This window comes from Carcharhinus amblyrhynchos, chromosome 2, assembly GCF_965287045.1.
Source record: "Carcharhinus amblyrhynchos chromosome 2, sCarAmb.v2.hapA, whole genome shotgun sequence".
Lineage (NCBI taxonomy): Eukaryota > Metazoa > Chordata > Chondrichthyes > Carcharhiniformes > Carcharhinidae > Carcharhinus > Carcharhinus amblyrhynchos.
In genome coordinates this window covers 132,163,120-132,187,995 of record NC_137325.1, presented here as the reverse complement: position 1 = coordinate 132,187,995, position 24,876 = coordinate 132,163,120, and positions in this window count along the sequence as shown.

The window sequence follows — 24,876 nt, the reverse complement described above, 5'->3', positions numbered from 1 at the left end:
TTGACTGTGAGAGGGTGCTATCAAATCACTCCATGGTGGGAGTGTCTGTGGATAAATCCTACTTGAGGGCTTCATCCTGTTATTGCTGCTATTCACTCTGTGTCACATGAGAGAAACTCACCCAGAAGATTGGAGAATAGCCAATGTTATTCCTTTGTTTAAGCAGGGTAGCAAGAATAATCCAGGTAATTACAGGCCGGTGAGCCTTGTGTCAGTGGTAGGGAAATTATTGGAGAGGATTCTTTGAGACAGGATTGATTCCCACTTGGAAATAAATGGACATATTTGCGAGAACCTTAGTTAGGTTGCATTTGGAATACAGTGTTCAATTCTGGTTGCCACACTACCAGAAGGAGGTGGAGGGTTGGGAGAGGGTACAGAAAAGATTTACCAGGATGTTGCCTGTTATTGAAGGCACTAGCTATGAGGAGAGGTTGGAGGAACTTTGTTTGTTCTCACTGGAACGAGAAAGGTTGAAGGGGGTGACCTGACAGAGGTCTACATTAGATGATGAGGGGCATTTTTTTATTCATTCGTGGGAAATGGATGTCGTCTGCTGGCCAGCATTTATTCCCCACCCCTAGTGGCCCGAGGGCAATTGAGAGTCAACCACATTGCTGTGTCTCTGGAGTCACATGTAGGCCAGTTCAGATAAGTACGGAAGATTTCCTTCCCTAAAGGACATTAGTGAACTAGATGGGTTTTTCCGACAATTGGCAATGGTTTCATGGTCATCAGTAGATTCTTAATTCCAGAGATTTTTTATTGAATTCAAATTTCACCATCTGCTGTGGCAGGATTTGAACCCGGGTCCCCAGAACATGTGCTAAGTTTTTGGATTAGTAGTCTAGCAACAATAATTCTCGGCCATTGCCTCCCTAGAATAGGCACGGACAGAATGGATAGTCAGAAGCTTTTTCCCAGGATGGAAGAGTCAATTATTAGGGGGCCACAGGTTAAGGTGCGAGGGGCAAGGTTTAAAGGAGATGTATGAGGCAAGTTTTTTTACACAGATGGTGGTGGGTGCCTGGAACTCGCTGCGGGGGGAGGTAGTGGAAGCAGATACAATAGTGTGTTTTAAGGGCATCACGACATGAATACATGAATAGGATGGGAATAGATGGATATGGTCCCTGGGAGGGTAAGGGGTTTTAGTTCACAAGGGCAACATAGATCCATAGTGTCACAGAGGTTTACAACATGGAAAAAGGCCCTTTGGCCCAACTTGTCCATGCTGCCCTTTTTTTTAAAAGCCCCTAAGCTAATCCCAATTGCCCGCTTTTGGCCCATATCCCTCTAAACCCATCATACCCATGTAACTATCTAAATGCTTTTTAAAAGACAAAATTGTACCCACCTTTGCTACTCCTTCTGGCAGCTTATTCCAGACACTCACCAACCTCTGTGTGAAAAAATTGCCCTTCTGGACACTTTTGTATCTCTCCCCTCTCACCTTAAACTTATGCCCTCTAGTTTTAGATTTCCCTGCCTTTGGGAAAAGATAATGAATATCTAGCGGAGCTGTGCCCCTCATTATTTTATAGATCTCTATAAGATCACCCCTCAGCCTCCTACACTCCAGAGAAAAAAGTCCCAGTCTATCCAGTCTCTCCTTATAACTCAATCCATCAAGTCCTGGTAGCATCCTAGTAAATCTTTTCTGCACTCTTTCTAGTTTAATAATATCCTTTCTATAATAGGGTGACCAGAACTGTACACAGTATTCCAAGTGTGGCCTTACCAATGTCTTGTACAACTTCAAGACGTTCCAACTCCTGTACTCAACGTTCTGACCGATGAAACCAAGCATGCTGAATGCCTTCTTCACCACTCTGTCCACCTCTGACTCCACTTTCAAGGAGCTATGAACATGTACCCCTAGATCTCTTTGTTCCGTAACTCTCTCCAACACCCTACCATTAACTGAGTAATTCCTGCCCTGGTTCAATCTACCAAAATGCATCACCTCGCATTTGTCTAAATTAAACTCCATCTGCCATTCGTGAGCCCACTGGCCCATTGATCAAGATCCCGTTGCAATTGGAGATAACTTTCTTCATTGTCCACTATGCCACCAATCTTGGTGTCATCTGCAAACTTACTAACCATGCCTACCATATTCTCATCCAAATCATTAATATAAATGACAAATAACAGTGGACCCAGCGCTGATCCCTGAGGCACATCACTGGTCACAGGCTTCCAGTTTGAAAACAACCCTCTGCAACCACCCTCTGGCTTCTGTCAAGAAGCCAATTTTGTATCAGTTTAGGTACCTCACCCTGGATCCCATGAGATTTAACCTTAAGCAACAACCTACCATGTGGTACCATGTCAAAGGCCTTGCTAAAGTCCATGTAGACAACATCAGCTGCACTGCCCACATCTATCTTCTTGGTTACCCCTTCAAAAAACTCAATCAAATTTGTGAGACATGATTTTCCACTCACAAAGCCATGCTGACTGTCCCTAATCAGTCCTTGTATATCTAAATGCCTGTAGATCCTATCTTTCAAAATACCTTCCAACAACTTACCCATCAATGATGTGAGGTTCACCGGCCTGTAGTTCCCAGGCTTTTCCCTGCAGCCCTTCTCAAACAAAGGCACAACATTTGCCACTGCATGGTCGGTGCAGGCTTGGCGGGCTGAAGGGCCTGATCCTGCGCTGTAATTTTCTTTGTTCTTTGTACTAGTAAGAATCCCAAAAGCAAGCTGTGATATGTTGTGGTGCACTACCAGAAGCAACCATCTCCCTGGTGGCGCTGCTGAGCAATGGTGCACCGCCAGACTGAGATTTGCTGGCAGCTCTTGGAGAGCAGGGTATCTATCCCAGACTTCCTGATCCTGGAGAAGATTCACTGCTATCAGTGCTGACATGAAGGATAGAATTCTCTCATCCCTCCTATGCAGGTTTTGGTGGCCGATGGGACTGGAGAATCCAGCGGAAGGTGAAAAGTCAGCAACCCACCGTGGTAAAAGCAGTTTTCTAATCTCCCAATGGCAGCTTAATGGTGGGCGGTTCTCTCACTGGCAGGTAGGGTGAATGCCATTTGTATTCTTTTGCATCTCATGAATGCTCAGATGAGATCATTCAGCTGCTTCCTGCGCTGTGTGGCGACTATGTAGGGTCTCCAGTCACACTGGCCCTCAGGCCAGACAGGTGGGGCTGCTATGGTCCCTCGATCAATCCCTGGGATAGAGGTCATGCCTTTTTTAATTCATTTATGGGACATGAGCGTCGCTGGCTGTCCAGCATTTATTGCCCATCCCTAGTTCTCCTCGAGAAGGTGGTGGTGAGCTGCCTTCTTGAATCGCTGCAGTCCACGCGCTTTGGGTTGTCTCACAATGTCATTAGGGAGGGAATCCCAGGAATCTGACCCAGCAGCTGTGAAGGAATGGTGATATATTTCCAAGTCAGGATGGGGGACTTGCAGGTGGTGGTGTTCCCAATGTATTTGTTGCCCTTGCCCTTCTAGATGGAAATAGTCATGGATCTGGGAGGTGCTGTCTAAGGATGTTTGGTGAACTGCTGCAGTGCATCTTTGTAGATAGTACACAGCGCTGCTACTGAGCGTTGGTGATGGAAGGAGTGGGTGTTTGTGGACGTGGTGCCAATCAAGTGGGCTTCTTTGTCCTGGATCCTTGGATCAAGGCCTCGAGGGCACAGTGATTGAATTGGAGTACCGACCTTTCCTTGAGGCGACTAGTCTTTTGTCTCCGAGTTTCGGACATCCTGCACGGTCTGGTGAAGACAGGTGGGTTGGACAGAGTGATGGGAGTGCACTGGACTGATGTTTACAAATGGTGCCCGGACTGTCAAACCTGCTGGCTGACAGTAGGCGGGCGGATCAGCTCCTGATCTGCCAGGAGGTGCTTGCTTGTGCATAATTAATGAGGCTCCAAGCGCTGAATCGGACATGAGTTCCCGCCATTCCGGCTGGAGGGAATGGTGCCACTGGAACTACCCGCTACCCCACTTAGAAAAATACAATGGAGAATATAGCTGTTAATGTGCTGGGCCTTTTGGAGAATAAGCGATGCCAGGCTCTCACCAGCTCACAGGCAAGACCCCGATGGCTCCAGGAAGCAATTGGAAGGAAATGCAATGCTCAACCTGTGTTGCAGTATAACTAGGGCACGTTAATCAGATACTGTACATTTCCTACAAATGTATGTCTGTCCCCCAGTCTAAGAAAACAAAATGGCTCGAAACGATGCAGCGAAGAAATGAAAGCGGTCTGTGCCCTGATTCAACTGCCTTGCCCTCGAGGCCTTGATGCAAAGTGCCCGGGTGTAGAGGAATTCTACTGTTCTAAGCAGAAAACGAAACGGAAACGTTATAAATAGTGCACTGACCACTGAGTTTCAGCAACCTGAGAAGCATTTTGTTAATTTTATTCGTGACTTCTGTCACTGAATTGTACCCTCGTTTCGAAAATGCTTCATTCATGAATTATCCATCATAGCAGTGGTACCATCACACGTGAGAACACCAGCCACCAGGTATACAGTACACACTCACGCAAGTTGGCCAACATTGCCTATCTCATACACTGCAGGTAAGGATGTCTCGAGGCGTGGTGTGGTGGCGAGACTATGCAGATGCCATGATAACGGATGAACGGACATAGCCAGGTAGGAGTGTTCTCTTCCAGTCAGGGAATACTTCAGCAGTCAAGGGCATTCAGTCTTCGATCTTTGGTGAGCATTCTCCAAGGCAACCTTCAAGACACATGACAATGCAGAATCGCCGAGTAGAAACTGATAGCCAAGTTCCACACACATGAAGATGGCCTCAACCAGGATCTTGGGTTCATGTCACACTATCTGTAATCCCAATCATTTGGTTTAGAGTTGCAAAATCTCACTAACTGTCCTGGCTTGAGACAATTCACACCTCTTTAACCTATGATTATCCCTCTTTTCTCTCGCATTGTCTGTACCTGTAAAGTCTTAATTACCAGTAAAGACTCGCATTTCAACCATTATCTTTTAATTGTGTTTTTGACTAGATATGCCGTGTTTGTAAACCTATCTTTCCACTCACCTGATGAAGGAGCAGTGCTCTGAAAGCCCGTGACATTAACCTGGTGTTGTGAGACTTCTTACTGTGTCCATCACAGCAGAGAGAGAGAGGATAGAACTGGACCAAGTTTAATTATCTGATTCAAATATTTCTCCACAGTGCAGTGACTTGGGTGCTCACAATATATTTCTCACACTATTCTTCACAGTTGTCTCTCATTACTCTTAATAAATAGTTCTTCCAGGTACCAAACAGTTGGAAGGATCATTTATTCAAAATAAGTTGGCAGCATGAGCTCCAGAAGAATTGCAAGTTTAAAAGAGGCAACATTTTTTGGACTTCAAACATATGTTTTGTTTGAAAATGAAGTGTGAAACTTTCATACCACTTTTTTAGCCTATTTTCCTCCACTTACTGGTTTCATTCTGTAATAAATTGGAACGACGTGTTGTAGCTTCAACAAGGAACGGTTTATTAACTAATATAATATATATACAGGATAGGGGTCTGACAGAACGCATGCACAAGTCTACTTTCTTCTCCTTGATGAGGTTTCTCCCCCTCCCAGCATGCACAATCTAGCTCCCAATTGGCTCGGCTTCCTGCGTGGCCTTTCCATAGGGTGTGACCTTCAAAGGATCACCCCCTTAAAGGGACCACATTACCACACACACTGATGTACATAGAACATAGAACACTACAGCACAAACAGGCCCTTCAGCCCACAAGTTGCGCCGATCATATCCATACCTACCAGGCCATAGAACTATCTGTAACTCCCAACCCCATTAAATCCCATGTACTCATCCAGAAGCCTTTTAAAAGACCCCAGCGAGTTCGCCTCTACCACCACTGACGGCAGTCGATTCCACTCACTCACCACCCTCTGAGTGAAAATCTTTCCCCTAACATCTCCCCTGTACTTGCTCCCCAGCACCTTAAACCTGTGTCCTCTCATAGCAACCATTTCAGCCCTGGGAAATAGCCTCCGAGAATCCACCCTATCTATTCCTCTCAACATGCACTTTGTGATTCCTACATAAACCCCTTCATCTCTCCACCTCCGGAATTCCCTGTATAAGGCCTTCCACCTCCAGAATTCCCTGTATAAACCCTTCCACCTCCAGAATTCCCAGTATAAACCCTTCTACCTCTAGAATTCCCAGTATAAACCCTTCTACCTCTGAAATTCCCAGTATAAACCCTTCTACCTCTGGAATTCCGAGTATAAACCCTTCTACCTCTGGAATTCTCTGCACAAACCCTTCCACTTCTGGAATTCCCTGTATAAACCCTTCCACCTCCGAAATTCCCTGTATAAACCCTTCCACCTCCAGAATTCCATATACAAACCCTTCCACCTTTTCAGCTCCATCTCTTTGTTTGGGATCCTTGCTAATACTCACCCTTTTTGATAATGTCTCATACTATCTCCTTATTTTGGTTGGTTCTGAAGTTATCCTTATATGTCCTGGATGCACTGTGGTGGATCTTTTTCTGTTAATGATGTGGTACAATGAAACTTGTTGGCGTTATAGCAATTAACCATTAATTAATTGTTGCTTCATTGAAGGATTTGAGCGGATAGTTTAAGTTGACATTCCAGTGTAATATTCAGTAAGTGTCACATTATTCAAGGACATAGCTCCCAACATTCTAGCAAACATCTGACCTTTGACTAAATTCAGACAAATTCATTTCATTGCAGTTGGTTGGACCAGCTGAATACATACTTGGTTCTGTCTTCACAAAGAAGGAACAAATAGCGTATCAGAAATGTTGGGGAACATAGGGTTTAGTGAGAGGGAGGGACTAAAGGAAATCAGTATTAGCAGAGAAATGGTGTTGGAGAAACTGATGGGATTAAAGATCGATAAACCTCCAGGCCCTGATAATCTACATCCTAGAGTCCTTAAGGAAGTGACCCTAAAAATAACGGATGCATTGGTAGTCATCCTTCAAGGTTCTGTGGATTCTGGAACAATTCCTATAGATTAGAGGGTAGCTAATATAACCCCCCTATTTAAAAAGCGAGGTAGAGAGAAAACAGGGGATCATAGATCAGCCATCCTGATATTGGTAGTGGGGAAAATTCTAAAGTCCATCATCAAGGATTTTGTAGCAGGGCACTTGGAAAACAGTAGTAAAATCAAACAGAGTCAGCATGGATTTACAAAAGAGAAATTCTTTGAGGATGTAGTGAGCAGACTTGATAAGGAGGAGCCAGTGAATTATTTGCACTCTCTGAAGGCTCAAATCAGCGTTTAAAAGGCATGGCACTGGGGAAGTGTATTGAGATGGATGGAAAACTGGTCAGCAGGCAAGAAACAAGGAATTAATGGGCACTTTTCCAAGTGGCAGGCAGTGACGAGCGGGTACCCCAGAGATCGCTGCTAAGCCCCCAGCTACTCATGATGTAAATTAATTATTTAGATGAGGGAACTAAATGTAGTATCTCCAAATTTGTAGACGGCACAAGGCTGGGTGGGAGGGCGAGCTGTGGGGAGGTGTTTCAGTATGATTTGGACAGGCTGAGTGAGTGGGTAAATGCACAGCAGATGCAGTATAATGTGGATAAATGTGAGGTTATCCACTTTGGTAGCAAAAACAGGAAAGCAGATTATTACCTGGCTATAGTTTAAGCGAGGAGAATGTGCAATGGGACCTGGGTGTCCTTGTGCAACAGTCACTGAAGGTAAGCATGCAGGTGCAGCAGGTAGTAAAGAAGATAAATGGTATGTTGGCCTTTGTTGCAAAGTTGGGTAGAGTAATTGTAGATTGGTGTTTGTAACGTTGTAAATGCTGAGGAAAAAGCATTGTACAGTCTCTTTAAAAGGTGGTGCTTTTTCTGCACTTAGAAAGTTAAAAGAATGCAAGTACACATAGGGCTTGATTTTACCATTTTCATTCTAAGTGCTAAATCGGGCGCCATTCAGATCCAACTTGGAAATCTGCTTTCAGGCAACCCCATACGGTCTGAATCACGCTGTGGGCAGGGCTCAGTGCGCCCAAAATGATCAGAGCTCTGAATTATGCATGCGAAGTTAGAAAAAAATTTGAAAAAGCGCTCCAGTGTCAGACTGCTCCCAGACCACAGAAAGCAGAGAAAGTGGCCTGGGAGTGATGGCCCCCATGGACATCACTGTCCCCCTTATCCACCCACCCGCCCACCTTCGCTACCCAGACCGATCGCGAACCCACTGCCCCCGTCCCCCACACTGATCGCCCGCAGAGTGGCAGCGGACCCCGCTGCGCCCCCACCAGAGATCCATCTGGCCGCGCCCTCCCCCACCCCCACCAGTGAGCAACCTGGCCTCACTCCCCCCCCACCCCCCTTTTCCCCAGCTGAACACACCTCTTCAGCAGCTGGCGTGCCCGAGACAGACTTTTATTCAGCATGTCCATTTTGGTGTGATTCCGGATTGGCGAACACGGTGGTACAGTGTCAACTGCTGATAAAGTTGAGTGGGCAGTTCATTAATTCAATTGAACTGCATGTAATTCACGCCCGTTTCGGTTGCGAATTGGATCGCGGTCATTCCCGGGTCTTGGTAAAGTGGCCATTTGTGTGGATACAGGCACGGATTGCATTAATGGCCTCACAACCGACTTTACCACATTTTCACGCCTGTCTTTGGGCACGACACAGTGGTAAAATCGTGCCCATAGAGTGCCCAAAATGAAACATTTGGGTTGAAAGGCCAAGCAGCAGTGTTACCAAGGCAACAGGCTTTCAGGCTTTTGAAATTTTTTTTAGCTCAAGTTGAATTAGGCACTTAGATACCAAGAACCTATTAAATTTAAATCTGATGGTTTTGGCAACCTAAGACCAATTCTATTGTGGGGGATATTGATATGTCATCACAGGTATAAAAGAAAGGGGGCATTGGGACACGGACGGACAGCAACAGCCACCTGCCACAACTCACAGTGCTTAGCTCAAAGCCTCATATAGATAGCAAAGGTACCAAAGCAGGAAGAAGGATCAACTGAGAAGGCCCGGAATATTTTGGAAGATAAAACCTGGTTGTAATTTAGAGAGTGAATAAAATTCTATTTTTTTGCTAATGAGTGGGAATTATATTTGTTGGAATATCATTCCATTAAAATCATGTATTATTCGATTTGTCAATAGTTTAACCTGTTCACTGTTAGTTAGATAAATAATTTGTTACTTGTTGACTTAGAGAGAGTGTAAGGGAGTTATTTTGATTTAATCACTAGAACTTGTTGAAGTGCAGATTGTATCACTTCGCACTCACCTTTTACAGATTATAGAGTGAGGTAGTCCTCTTTGAGTGGTTAGTTGTTAGCTCTCAGAGGGGGATCCACCTCTGCTTCATAACACCTTTATAGTGAGAGGATTCAGGTACAGGAGCAGGGATGTGTTGCTGCAATGATATAGAGGCCTTGGTGAGGCCACACCTGGACTATTGTGTGCAGTTTTGGTCACCTTATCTGAGGAGGGATGTTCTTGCTGCAGACAGAGAGTATCAGCTTGATTCTGGAGATAGCGTGACTGACACATGAGGAGCGATTGTGTCAGTTAGGATTATATTTGGATAGAAGATTATATAGAAGAATGAGGGTAGGATATTATGGAAATGCATAAAATTCTAACAGGATAGATGCAGAAAGGATGTTCCTTATGTCAGGGGAGTCTAAAACCAGCGGTCATGGTTTCAGTCTATGGGGTAAACCATTTAGGACTTAAATGAGGAGAGATTTCTTCACACAGGGAGTGGTAGGCCAATGGAATTCATTACCACAGAAAGCAGTTGAGGCCAAAATATTGCAGGTGGGACTTACCCCCATAAATTCTAAGGGCGCGATTTTCCCGCCTTACTGTGCTGGTCGAGTAGCGAACCAATTTGTGCCCGGCCTCCAGCGGGTCACGCCACTCTTTGTGGCATGATTGCACAATACTGATTCGAATATTCGTCATCCTATTTCAGTCTGCCTAGCAAGCTTCAGATGCTATGGTCCGGGCTCACCCCCCTTTCCGACCTCACCAGTGGAGATTCTCACGGCGAGGATCAAAGCCGCTCCACGCCGGAGGTGGGGGGAGGGGAGGGGAACTCTGTATCGGGAGTGGGAGCTGGTGGTGGGGTCGGGTTTGTGGTGGGTGATTGGAGGTGGAGTGGGTAGAGGAAGGGGCCGGTGATCGGAGGGGGGTCCTTTTGGGAGGATGGCGATCGGGATGAGGAGGCCTGTTGGAGGAGGGTATCACCGGGGGTGTTGACAATCAGGGGTGCCTGTAAGGGATGTGGTAATTGGGAGGGTCTATGAGGGAATCTGTGGGGTGGTAGTTCCTACCCCAATGCAAAGTTCCCTCCTTCCCTCCAGGTGGGGACCAGCTGTGATCCTCGCTGATGGTCGGAATGGGAGGTCGGGGGAATCGTAGCCTGTACGTTTGCAGGAAGGAGTTAAATTTTGTTCTTGGGGCTCTGGGGATCAAAGGACATGAGGAGAAAGTGGGAACAAAATATTGAGCTCAATGATCAGCTGTGATCATAATGAATGGTGGAGCAGGCTCAAAGGGCCAAACGGCCTAATCGTGCTCCTACCTTCTATGTCTCTATGACCTCCCTGTGCAGAATGGTTGTTTGTTGCTAACAAAATAATAGTTATTGCACTTCAAAGCAAGTGGAATGCTGTGAGAAATTAAAGAGATGAGTGTACGAATGTTACGATGGCCATAGGGGATTGAGTTTAAAAGTTGGCAAATCATATTGCGGCTTATCGAACCTTAGTTAGGCCGCACTTGGAATATAGTGTTCAATTCTGGTCGCCACACTATCAGAAGGATGTGGAGGCTTTGGAGAGGGTACAGAAAAGATTTACCAGGATGTTGCCTGGTATGGAGGGCATTAGCTAAGAGGAGAGGTTGGAGAAACTTGGTTTGTTCTCACTGGAACGAATGAGATTGAGGGGCAACGTGATAGAAGTCTACAAGATTATGAGAGGCATGGACAGAGTGGATATCAGAAGCTTTTTCCCAGGGTGGAAGAGTCAATTACTAAGGGGCAAAGTTTAAAGGCGATGTACGAGACAGATTTTTACACAGAGGGTGGTGGGTGCCTGGAATTCGCTGCTGGGGGAGGTAGTGGAAGCAGATACGATGGTGACTTTTAAGGGGCGTCTTGACAAATACATGAATAGGATGGGAATAGAGGGATACGGTTCCGGAAGGGTAGGGGTTTTGGTTCAGTTGGGCAGTATTGTGGTGCAGGCTTGGAGGGCCGAAGGGCCTGTTCCTATGTCGTAATTTTTTTTGTTCTTATGTGACAGTAATAAATCAAATCAAACATGGGTCAACAAAAAGACTCACTACCAGATTTCCAAGGGTAACTACGAATGGCCATAACCGCCAATCTTGCCATCAATGCCCACATCCTGAGAATGATTGAAAGAAAATACTAGACAAGATGATCAGAGGATTAGAGAGGGTGGACAGTGAGCCTTTTTCCTCAGATGGAGATGGCTGGCACGTGGGGACATAGCTTTAAATTGGGAGGTGATAGATATAGGACAGATGTCAGAGGTAGGTTCTTTACTCAGAGAGTAGTAAGGGCGTGGAATGCCCTGCCTGGACTCGCCAACATTAAGGGCATTTAAATGGTCATTGGATAAACATATGGATGATATTGGAATAATGTAGGTTAGATGGGCTTTAGAATCATAGAATCATGGAAAACCTACAGCACAAACAGGCCCTTCAGCCCACAAGTTGTGCCGATCATATCTCTACCTTACTAGGCTTACCTATAACCCTCAATCCCATTAAATCCCATGTACTCATCCAGAAGTCTCTTAAAAGACCCTAACGAATTTGCCTCCACCCCCACCGACAGCAGCCGTTTCCACTCACCCACCACCCTCTGAGTGAAAAACTTACCCCTGACATCTCCTCTACACCTACTCCCCAGCACCTTAAACCTGTGTCCTCTTGTGGCTTTAGATTGGTTTTCACAGGTCAGCGCAACATCGAGGGCCAAAGGGCCTGTATTGCGCTATAATGTTCTATGTTCTAGATTTGGAGTTGGAAAAATGCTTGAATCCGTCATCAAAGAAGAAATAGCGAGGCACCTAGAAAAGAATGGTTTGATAGAGCAGACGCAGCATGGATTCATTAATGTTTGATAAATTTATTGGATTTCTATGAGGATGTGACCAGTGCGGTAGACAGAGGGGAACCGGTGGATGTAGTGTTTCTCAATTTTCAAAAGGTGTTTGATAAGGTGCCGCACAAAAGGTTGCTTCAGAAGGTTAGGGGGCATGGAGTTGGGGGTAAGGTGTTAGCGTGGATAGAGGATTGGCTGTCTAATAGGAGGCAGGGAGTTGGTATCAATGGGTGCTATTCTGATTGGCGGTTGGTGACTAGTGGAGTGCCCCAGGGATCGGTGCTGGGTCCTCAGCTATTTACCATTTATATAGATGATCTGGAGGAGGGGGCTGAGTGTAGGGTGACGAAATTTGCTGATGACACAAAGATGAGCGGAAAAGCAAATTGTGCGGAGGGTGTGGAAAGTCTGCAGAGGGATCTGGATAGGCTGAGCGAGTGGGCGAGGACCTGGCAGATGGAGTACAATGTTAGCAAGTGTGAGGTTATCCACTTTGGCAGGAATAATAGTAGGAGGGATTACTATTTAAAGGGTGAAAAGCTGCAGCATGCTACGGTGCAGAGGGACCTGGGGGTCCTTGTGCATGAGTCGCAAAAACCCAGTCTTCAGGTGCAGCAGGTGATCAAGAAGGCAAATGGGATGCTGGCCTTTGTAGTGAGGGGGTTAGAATATAAAAGAAGGGAGGTCTTGCTGCAGCTGTACAGGGCACTGGTGAGGCCACAGCTGGAGTACTGTGTGCAGTTTTGGTCGCCGCACTTGCGCAAGGATATTTTGGCCTTGGAGGGCGTGCAGAGGAGGTTCACTAGGCTGATACCGGAGATGAGGGGGTTAGACTATGAAGAGAGACTAAATAGACTGGGTCTGTACTCGTTGGAGTTTAGAAGCTTGAGAGGGGGATCTTCTAGCGACGTATAAGATAATGAAAGGGACAGATAGGGTAGAGGTAGAGAGATTCTTCCCGCTCAGAAAGGACAGCAGGACTAGAGGGCACAGCCTCAAGATAAGTGGGGGGCAGTTTAGAATGGAGTTGAGGAGGAACTTCTTCACTCAAAGGGTGGTGAATCCCTGGAATTCTCTGCCCGTTGAAGTGGTGGGGGCTACCTCGCTAAATATATTTAAGTCACGAGTAGATAGGTTTTTGATAGACAGGGGAATTAAGGGAGAAAGCGGGAAAGTGGAACTGATCCACTTCAGATCAGCCATGATCTTATTGAATGGTGGGGCAGGCTCGAAGGGCTAGATGGCCTACTCCTGCTCCTATTTCTTATGTTCTTATGTTCTTATGTACCCACGGGTACAATTAGAAGACTTGCTGAGACTTAATGGGATGAATTTTCTCGTTCTGCCCACCATGGGAATCGAAGAGGACGAGGGGCGAAACATGGAAAGGTTCATTGACCCCGGGCAGGATTTTCCAGCTTTGGGGTGAGCGTGGCTGGAAAATCCTGCCCAATGGGTTATCGGGTGCAGTGACACCATTTTAACTATCTGTCAGCACTATCTTGCTTGATCTTCTTGTAGCGTTAGGACAAAAGCAAATCTCTGAGCCTCCATGTTTGGAGGATGTAGTGACCACTCTGTCCCTTGTTGTTGGGCATGTTAAGTGCGGCCTGCTAGAGACTGGAATGACATAATACAAGTTCCTCATTGACCAAATTTCATCCTAAACTCCCCATAAAAGGTCCCATGCTAAAGCTTAGCTGCAAAATTAATGGTTAAGGCAAAGAATGAAGGCTAATGGTGATACACATTTCCACAAGCTTCATATGTGGTTTCTTAAAAGTCTGGTCACTTTGCATACATCTGCTGCTTAGCTACCATCTGTAGCAGAATAAAGTATTAATTATGTACCCTTTAGACTGTCTTGAAAGCTAATGAGAACTTTGGGACACTATGCAATATTTTCAAAAAAATGTTTTTCTTCTTATTTACATCATTTTTAAACACTGTTTTCTTTCTCCCCTTTCTTTTAGTTTAAGATCAAACTTGCTTTGAAAAGAAGCAAACATAGACAGCTGGACCCTTTAACCAAAGGCAGGTCAGGCTCGGAGGTAATTGTATTGCTGGATGTGAGGAACACAGTAAGATGGTGCCAGCTTTTGAGTCGAGATGTCCACAGTGAGGTATCACCTCCATTGTGTTCTATTTTCCCCTCTGCCCCCACCTCGCACCACGAGACAGAATCATAGAATCCCTACAGTGCAGGAAGAGGCCATTCGTCCCATCGAGTCTGCACCGACCGCAGTACAAAAGACGTGCTGGTTAGGTGCATTGGCCATGCTAAATTCTCCCTCAGTGTCCCCGAACAGGTGCCGGAGTATGGCGACTGAAGGATTTTCTCAGTAACTTCATTGCAGTGTTAAATTAAGCCGACTTGTAAATAAATAAACATTCCTTTTCACTATATCCCCTCCACTCATCCCACTGCATGCCCTCCACCCCGCACTCTCATCCCATTCTTTGCCTCCCCCATCACTCCCCGACTCCTCCTGTACCATGGTGCAATGGTCAGTTTGCCCATCAACGCTCCAGTCCTTGTTCTCATCCACGCAGGTAGCAGATAGACTTGTATCTTTTTGGGCAACATCCAAAATACGGTGCCATTACATCCTGGAGCACCCTGCCTGCCTGACTTTGGGATGGCACAGTGGTTAGCACTGCTGCCTCACAACGCCAGGGACCTTGGTTTGATTTGCGGCTTGGGTCACCGTTTGTGTGGAGTCTGCACATTCTCCCCGTGTCTGCGTGGGTTTCCTCCAGGTGCTCCGGTTTTCTCCCACAGTCTAAAGATATGTGGGTTAGGTGGACTGGCCATGTTAAATTGACCCTTGTATCAGGGGAACTAGCTAGGGTAAATGCATGGGGTTATGGGGATAGGATCTGGGTGGGATTGTGGTCGGTGCAGATTCGATGGGCCAAATGGCCTTATTCTCGCTGTCGGATTCTATGAATCTATGACTTTCGGTCACAGCCTCATGCAGCTCACCACTAATTAACTCTAAAGCTCTTACTTTACCTTGGGAATTCTCTGCCCGTTGAAGTGGTGGAGGCTGCCTCGCTAAATATTTTTAAGACGCGGGTTGATGGGTTTTTGATAAGAGAGGGGATTAAGGGTTATGGGGAGAGGGCGGGAATGTGGAACTGAGCCACGACAGATCAGCCATGATCTTATTGAATGGCGGGGCAGGCTCGAAGGGCTAGATGGCCTACTCCTGCTCCTATTTCTTATGTTCTTATGTTCTTATGTTCTTATAACAGTGTCCAGGTAATCCTTACCTTCCCTGCTTTGCCGCAACATCTTACAACTCAACAACTCCAAACCAAAGTTGCTCATTGACACTTAGATCTAAGTTGTCTGGAATTACAATGCTTTCCAAAACCTCCCACACGTTGCAGTTCTGGCTCACACTCTGCCTTGTCTAACCTTACTTATTTGATTTGTCAGTTAGTTACTAGTTTAGCAAAGGTGCAATCTCTGAGTTTAGAAGTACAGGGGAAACACGCACTAGCTACCACTGGAGATAAAATATAAAGAGGGAAGAGAAACGTCTCCTTCGCTATTTGCACCCAAAGAACAAAGAAAGTTACAGCACAGGAACGTGTCCTTCAGCCCTCCAATCCTGCACCGACCATGCTGCCCTGAATTAAAATCCTCTACTCTTCCAGGGACCATATCCCTCTATTCCCATCCTATTCATGTATTTGTCAAGACACCCCTTAAAAGCCACTATTGTACCTGCTTCCACGACCTCTCCCGGCAGTGTGTCCCGGGCACCCGCCACCCTCTGTGAGAAAAACTTGCCTCATACGTCTAATTCTGCCTTTCAGCAAATCCCTGACTTCAGCAGTTGTTTCACAATGCACTGAGTTCCCACATCATTCCGTGCTGCACACTCTCTCTCTTTATCTTTTTTGATCATGAAAAGAACTAACTCACGCTATTGTGAATAGTTTTCCCTTTCTGACATGCCTCTGAAAATATTTTCCACATCCTGCCACCTGTTCCACTTCAAAGTTTCAGTTTACTTGTTAGTGTCGTAAGTGGACTTACATTAACATTGCAATAAAGTTATCGTGAGAATCCCCGAGGATAATGACGCCACCTGAGTCAGGAGGACCCAACACCTCACACACTTGGTCCCTCTTTTTTTTTATTCATCTGTGGGACGTGGGCGTCGCTGGCTGGCCAGCATTTATTGCCCATCCTTAATTGCCCAAGGGCAGTTGAGAGTCAACCACATTGCTGTGGCTCTGGAATCACATGTAGGCCAGACTGGGTCAGGATGGCAGATTTCCTTCCCTAGAGGGCATTAGTGAACCAGATGGGTTTTCCTGACAATCGATCCATGGTTATCAGTAGATTCTTAATTACAGATTTTTTTTAATGAATTCAAATTCCACTATCTGCTGTGGCGGGATTCGAACCCATGTCCCCAGACCATTAGTTTTTGGATTAATAGCCTAGCAATGATACTACTAGGCCATCGCTTTTCTTCTTCAACAATATCAAGTCCAATCCTATCTTCAACTGACATTTGCTTTCCAGCAAAGTACACAAGAGGAAGATCAGGAGTGGGGACCCTGTCCAATATTTTTCCTTTGGCCAGTCCATTGAAGCTAAGCTCCTTTTCCAACATTCCCTCCCCTCCATCTCTTCCCAAATGGTGCTCAAGCTCCTTCAGGTCCCAGTGGGAATTTTAGGATCTTCTATTTATAAGGTATGAGGATCAGACAGGTCAACATTCATTGGGCGAAGCAGAGTTTTAAAACATGTTGCAAATGGCGACACTTAGTTTAATCTCACTTGTGGCCACTGCACAATCAAGCCATCAGTGAGAAGGTACTATTCAGGAAGGATAACTCTTTATTGTGTTAGAATCTACAATTCACTGGCCATCACTTAACACTGTTTTTGCTGCCTGAGAAAATAAGTCCCAGCTTGCGTACAGAACAAACGACGTGCCTAGGTTTGCAATGTTCATCACAGGTTGCTGGGTGTACCTCTTAGCATGCTCCCTGTGTTTTTTTCATTCATTTGTGGGACGTAGGCATCGCTGGCTGGCTGGCATTTAAACAAAGAACAAAACAGCCTGGGAAACAGGCCCTTCGGTCCAATGAGCCCGCGCCACCATTTTAACATTGAGTCCCCCCTCCACCCATGACCCTTGCCTATGCTTATGGCATTCCACATTGAGGGAAGACTAATTTAGGGACAATTTGTTACACCAATCAGCCTAACAGCACATCTTTGGGGTGTGGGAGGAAACCGGAGCACCTGGAGAAAACCCACGCAAGCACGGGGAGAATGCGCAAACTCCCACAGACACCGGCCCAAATCCATGTATCTACACAGCAAACAGTGATAGTCACTGAGCTGTTGTGTTGCTCAGCATCTGGTCCAGTTTAAGCGTACACTAACGACGTGAAGTACTAGGCTATTCTCGAAACAACCAAGAGCAGCCCTCGTACGACCCACCACATGTATGCCCCTTGTTGTGAGACTTCTTACTCCAGAGTGGCAGCCTCATTATCTGAATATATTTGCCATTTTACTTGTGCTAATCTGCACTCTCTGGGTTGCACACTCCTTCTCTTCCAAAGTCCCCATTTCAGTGGAGGGAGCTGGAGGTTTGCAGAAAGAGAAAATGCTGGAAAATCTCAGCAGGCCTGACAGAATCTGCGGAGAGAGAATGGAGCCGTCGTTCCGAGTCTGGATGACCTTTCACCAGAGCTAAGAGCAGAGAGAAAGGCCACCCAGACTCGAAACGTTGGCTCTATTCTCTCTTCACGGAGGCTGTCGGACCTGCTGAGATTTTCCAGCATTTTGTTTCAGGTTCCAGCACCTGCGGTATTTTGCGTTTACCAGCCGGAGGTTTAACTGGCCAGTTGGCTCCACGATTCACACCCGTGTGAACCCTGGCCCGATTCCAGTCCCACCCCGGCGAGGCTGCCGAGCGTGGGGGCTGAGAAAGAGCAGGCCTGGCCCTCTCTGGAATTTCCGAGATCCTCTCCATCCTGGTGGAATTCCTGGCCTACGTAATTGTAGGTGAGCTGGCATCGATGGAGTATTTACTTCTTTATCTCGTGATTAAACGAGATGACATTTTTCCTGACCCAAATCGTGCCAGCATTGGGGAAATGGCGTTGCGCAATGTTAGCAAAGGAACGCTGAATGCGCTCCCAAGGAACGTCTTTTGTCCGTTTCTTTAACAGCAGCAGGTTAACACAGGTTAATCCGTCTGTTAAAATAGCAGACAAAGGAATCTCGTACAGCCGCATTACGCTTTCAGACAAATATTTTTTATATGGACCGTTTCTGCTCGGTGAAAGGAATTTAAAACCTCCTGCCAAATTAGAAGTTGTTTGGACAAAACTGCAAGTAAATAGTGAGGTAAAAAGACCAAGCCGCAAGCGACTGAAATACAAACAGAACATTCTGGAAACGCGCCAGTAAGTGAGCTAGTATCTGAAAGAGGGGGACGGGTCCCACCTGAAACATTCTCTGAGGTAAATCCTGCTTTTTATATTTCCTACGACTGGAGAGGTATAAGAACAGGACACTTACTTTCTATTACCCTTTTCACGCTATCCCATAACGTGTGTAGGTCCGTGCTGGGGTGGGGAAGGAGGGTGAAGGGGGGGGCGGGAGGAGGCTAACTTGGATAACCCTTGAAAACACAAGGATCATAATTTGCGATTAAAGCTGTGCCCATTATTTGCAATGCAGCAAATTCATGTTACCTGCTCACTTAGGTGATTGAGAACTAACCTCACCATTGATGGGGTAGTTGTATGGAATGAATCACAGAATCCCTACATTGCAGAAGGAGGCCATTTGGCCCACTGAGCCTGCACTGACTCTCGGACAGATCATCTTACCCAGGCCCACCTGATAGTCCTATCCCCGTCACCCCGCATATTTATCCCGCAAACTCCCCGAATCTCCACGTGATGAAGGGGCAGCGCTCCAAAAGCTTGTGATTCCAAATAAACCTGTTGGACTTTAACCTGGTGTTGTGAGACTTCTTACTGTTGTTTACCCCAGTCCAACCCGGCATTTCCACTTCATGGCTGCGCATTTGGATACACTAAGGGGTGATTTAGCACAGCCAACCTACCTAACCCGCACATCTTTGAAGTAGAAACCAGAGCACCCGGAGGAAACCCACACAGACACGGAGTGAATGTGCAAACTCTACACAGACAGTGACCCAAGGCAGGACTTGAACCTGGGTCCCTGGAGACGGCAGTGCTAACCGCTGTACTGCTGACTAGAACCGACAGCCTGCATCTTTTAAAGGTGAGGTGCACTGTGGCTGGAGCTGATTTTTGGAGTAATGTGTCTTTGAGAAATATTGAAGAAAGATGCAATATTGGAGAGAGTGGGCATCAAGATTTCTTTAGACATCAGAGTGGAGGCCTTGGTGGAGCAGGTGAAAAGGAGGTGGGATATCCTACAACTGTAGGTGCTTGGAATCCCTCCAGACTCATGCACAGAAGGCAGTAGGACGATATAGCTGTGGTGGTCAATGCTAGAGGTGGAATTTTATGACATTGCATTCATTTTGCAATGGGAAAAAGTCTTAAAATTGGGCGTGATGAGGCTAGTGAAAATGGCACTCGTTTTCATGTCCATTCCCATTTTACCAAGAAAAATAATCAGCACGATCGGGACCCCACCCAAAAAAGGACGAAATGTCGATTTGCATTTTTTTTTGCATTCATCACAATGTAATTAGAGAGCTTCACTCCCAATCATCCCAGCTCACCCGTCTTAACCACCTCGCTGGATCACTCAGGAAAACACCTCAAGCATAAAAGTCACATTCTGGTGTTTGAGCAGAGAGGGTGAGCGAGGAGGTAAGTCTCTACTTTCACACTGCTCGGGGGGGTTGTTCCGTGATGGCCATGTAATGTTTTGGGTCGGAGGGGGGAGTGGCCTGTGAATGTGTGAGGGAGCTGGCGGGAGCTATGGTTGTTCATGGGATCTGACTTTGGCCTCTCAAGATGGACTGAGGTCAGAGCATTGGCCTCAGGTCTTAGCGCTGATTCTGGGTCCTAGTGCTGGCTGCAACAAAGAATAAAGAACAGCACAGGCACAGGCCCTTCAGCTCACCAGTTATGCTGACACAAATGCCTCTCTAATCGAACATTTTCTTGCCTCTACGCAGTCCATGTCCCTCTATTTCCTGTCTATTCATATATCTATCCAGATGCCTCTTGGACGTTGTTATAGAATCTGCTTCCACCACCGTCTCCGGCAGCACGCTCTAGGCATTCGCCACCCTCTGCGTGAAAAACTTGCCCCTGACATCTCTTTCAAACACCCCCCCTCTCACTTTTAACCTATATCCCAGACTAATTGACCCTTCGACCCTGGAAAAAAGACTCTGACTGTCCAATTTATCCAAGCCTCTCATGGTCTTCTAAACCTCGATCAGCTCCCCCCTCATCCTTCTCCGACGCTCCAATGAAAACAAGTTCTGCTGCTGGTGGGGATTGGGTTGGAATCTCTCTGAAGTGGCAGTGCTGCAGCCTCAGGACTTGTCAAGCAGCACTGTCTGGGGCCACTACTGCACGGGTTCTGGATGTGTGTTTGTGATCGTGGGTAGGAAATGGGGGGGCGGGGGTGGTGTGGGATGCTGTGTTGCCGTTCTGGGATCTGTGGGGGTTAGGGGGGGGGTGGCGAGGGGTATGGGGATTGTGTGTTGCTGGGGATCTGTGAGGGGTTGTGGGAAGTGTGTGTTGCTGGGAGATGGTGGGGGGGATATAGGGATTGTGTATTACTGGGAGTCTGTGGGAGGGTATGGAGATTGTGTGTTTTTGGGGAGGTATGGGGACTGTGTGTGTGGCTGGGGGATTGTGGAGGAGTATGGGGAATGTGTATTGCTGGGAGTCTGTGGGGGAGGTGTTGGGGAATGTGCGTTACTGGGGGCCTGTGGAGGGGTGTGGGGAGTGTGTGTTGATGGGGGGTGTATGGGGAGTGTGTTTTGCTGGTTGTGTGTTCGAAAGGGTATGGGGAGTTTGTGTTGTTGGGCTAAGGGTGAGCAGATTTCTGTAACCTCTTCATCTGTCTCTCCCCTTCCCCATATTCTTTCCCCACCCACTTCAGAGTGATGAGATAGCTGTTGCGATGCAACCCATTGATCTTGCTGCTCTTTTGGTTGTTGCTGGAGATGAGGAGGAGGAGCAGGAGGATGAATTCTGGGCAGAGGAGGCCCAGGCCTTACCACTCGCAGGAGTTGAGGGAGATGGCCACTGAAGGCAGGATGTGGCCACCATTCTTCGGGATTGGGGGGAGCGGGTGGGGAGTGGGTGTACAGGAGAGAGTGGAGACCCTGGCAGTTCTGCATACATGGACTCTTGAGCAACTGTTGGACATCATGTGTCGCCAAAAGACAGTGCAACGCCTGTGCCGTTTGTTACAGGACCTGGCACCTTGACTCATGGCGGGGAGAGGCACACACTCCCAATGACAACCGCCTTAAATTTTTACACCACCAGGTCCTTCCAGATCACCAGTGCAAACTTCTATGGCATTTTCCAACTACCCGTCCATAAATGTGTTCAGGGGGTCAAGGATGCCCTGTACGCCCGGGCTGGCCAGTATATCAAATTTGACCAGGACCAGGCCCAGCAGGAAGCCCGGGCTGCAATTTTGGTGGCCATCATGGGGATGCCAAATGTGCAGCGGGCTATCAACTGCATCCATAATGTCCACAAGGCCCTGGTCAAGAATCCAGGGAGATTCATGAACAGAAATGGCTTCCATTCAATAAATGTGTAGTTGGTGCGTGACCATCAGCTGCATATCACGCGTGTCTGTGCCTGGCAGCTTGCGTGACACCTTCGCGTGAGGAGTTCTGATATCCCGGATGGCTTTGAGGAGGAGCCCAAGGTGCAGGGATGGCTCATCGGGGACATGAGGTATCCGCTTTGGAATTGGCCGTGAGGCTTGAGACTGAGATGGAGACCTGCCATAGTGAGGCCCACGTTGCCACTTGTTCAATAGTGGAGTGCTGCACAGGGATCCTCAAAGGTGGGGAAGGCAAGTCACTTCCAGGTGTGCTGATGGAGCAGGGGTGGGGGTCGGGGGATTTGTGGCTCTGTGATGATCAGGGATAGGGGAGAGAGAGTCAGCCATCGGGGCCAGCTGGGTGATGAGGGGGCCATGTGCAAGGGGGTTGGGAGAGGTCTTGGGGGGAGGGGGTAAGGGAGTCAGTAATGTTAGGGGGAGGGTTGGCCCTGATGTCTATGGGGGGGGGTGTTGGTGTCAGGCTGTATTTGGCCTTGGGGTTCTGCTGGGAGAGCTGCTTTTTCTTCCTGTTTTTCCTTCACCTGCACAGTTTGTGACTCTGATCTGAGCTGCTGGCTGTCTGGGGAATTAGACCCTGCCCACTGCCTCCAGTGGCTAGAAACAGTCTAGCCCACCTTTTGAGTGCATTAGATTGGGCTTGAAAACTTGTCTGAGAAACGGATCAGGGACTCTCCCATTTTCACACTAGCTGGGCACTTAAGAAACAAAATCTTGTAAATCTCTACCCTTGGAGTCAAGCCCTGGAGACGTGGATTCAGAAGAAGTTCAGTGACCTCACACAGTCAAGCTCAGTGAAAGCCCCTTCAAATGGCACATCCCCTGCACAACTGCACCACGAGCCTCAGCCATTGCTGCAATCATCACACGTCCGCCACTCACCTCCACCGATCTCCTTCACTCAGGATGCATCGCTGACATTCCTGAGCTCCGTCCCACTGTCACACCCTTTGCCTTGCTCACATTGCCAGCTAGTCAAGTCTGACCCTCTCATCACACACACTGATAGCACTCACTGATGCACTTTCCGAGCACATGCAGGACAAATGGTACGCAATTGAAGGCACGAGTTTCTTAACTGGGGGGGGGGGGGGGCGGAGGGGAGGGAAGAGACATGTAAGTAGGCCCTGCATGCCCAAACCTCTTTGGTGGAGGCAGCACTGGCTATCATTGGGTGCCCATTGCTGCAAAAATGGCCAAAGCTAGTCCTCCATTTCAGCGTTCCCTCGTCCCACAGTCTCTTTCGATTGACAGTGGGCAGCTGGTGTCACAAGTCACCACTGAGATTCCTCTGCTCCCCACTCCACCACGCTACCTTGTGTTTTGTTTCTTTCAGATATCATAGGGCGGCACGGTGGCACAGTAGTTAGCACTGCTGCCTCACAGCGCCAGGGACCGGGTTCAGTTCTGGCCTTGGGCTAGTGTCTGTGTGGAGTTTGCACATTCTCCCCGTGTCTGTGCGGGTTTCCTCCAGGTCCTGCGGTTTCCTCCCACAGTCCAAACGTACGCAGGTCAAGTTGATTGGCCATGCTAAATTGGCCCTAGTGTCAGGAGATTAGCAGGGATAGAGCTGGGGTGGGATTTTGGTTGGTGCAGACTTGATGGGCTGAGTGGCCTCCTTCTGCGCAGTAGGGATTCTGTGATTTTATGGACTGTAAGCTGACCAGGGCGGTATTGGAACAGCAAGCGGTGGAAGACGGTGAGGATGAGGAAAGGCGATTCCTCGCTCTCAAACTGACAGCATTGGCTCAGCTGCTGGTACTGTGCATAACTTCGAGGGTAATATAGTGGCGGGATCTGCGAATAGTGAGACAGCAGGCATGCATTGCCAGGGCTAGGGGGCTGAGAATAGGGCAAATGCCAGCTTGCCACAGTGGGAGATCTGCTGCAGACCCTTCAGACGCAGACTGGGATGGGGCTGGTGATAGAAGAAGGCTGAGGTGTGTGAATAATGCAATGTTTGGTGCGTTTGGGTCGGAATGCCTGTGGTCACTATCAGAGATCACCTTACCCCGGGGCTTTGTGCAGAGTGTCAACTCCACCCTTTTCTGGCATGCAAACAGTAGCTAACTGTATTCGGACACCGGGGGGATCCATACATGATGCAATGTCTTGTGGCCACTGTCCCAGCTTCCCTCGCAGCATGAGTAGAAACCAGCCAGTGTCTGGGTTCTGCAGAGCTTGCTCAGCTGTTATCCGGGCCAGCTCAAACCGCTGAGGCTATTCCTTTTTTTATTCATTCATGGGATATAGGCATCGCTGACTCGGTCAGCACATGTTCCCCATCCCTAGTTGCCCTTGAAAAGGTAATGGTTTCTTGAACGACACTAGTCCATATGGCATAAGTACATCCACAGTGATGTAAGGGCGGGAATTCCAGGATTTTGACCCAGTCACAGTGAGTGACTTAGAGGGGAACTTCTAGGTGGTAGTGTTTCCATGTATCTTCTCCCCTCGTTCTTCTAGATGGCAGTGGTCGTGAGTTTAGAAGGTGCTGTCTAAGGAGCCTTGGTGAGTTGCTGCAGTGCATCTTGTAGATGGTACACACAAATGCTACTTGTGTGTTGGTGATGGAGGGAGTGAATGTTGGTGGAAGGAGCACCAAGCAAATGGGCTGCTTTACCCTGGATGGTGTCAAGTTTCTTGAGTGTTGCTAGAGCTGCACCCATCCAAGCAAGTGGAGAGTATTTCATTGCATTCATGACTTGTGCCTTGCAAATGCTGATAGGCTTTTGTGGGGTCAGGAGGTGAGTTACTCTCTGCAGGATTTCTAGACTTTGACCTGCTCTGGTGGCCACAGTATTTATATGGCGAGTCCAGTTGAGTCTGTTGTCAATGGTTACCTCACGAATGTTGATAATGGGGGATTTGGTGATGGCAATGTCATTGAATGTCAAAGGGCAGACAGTG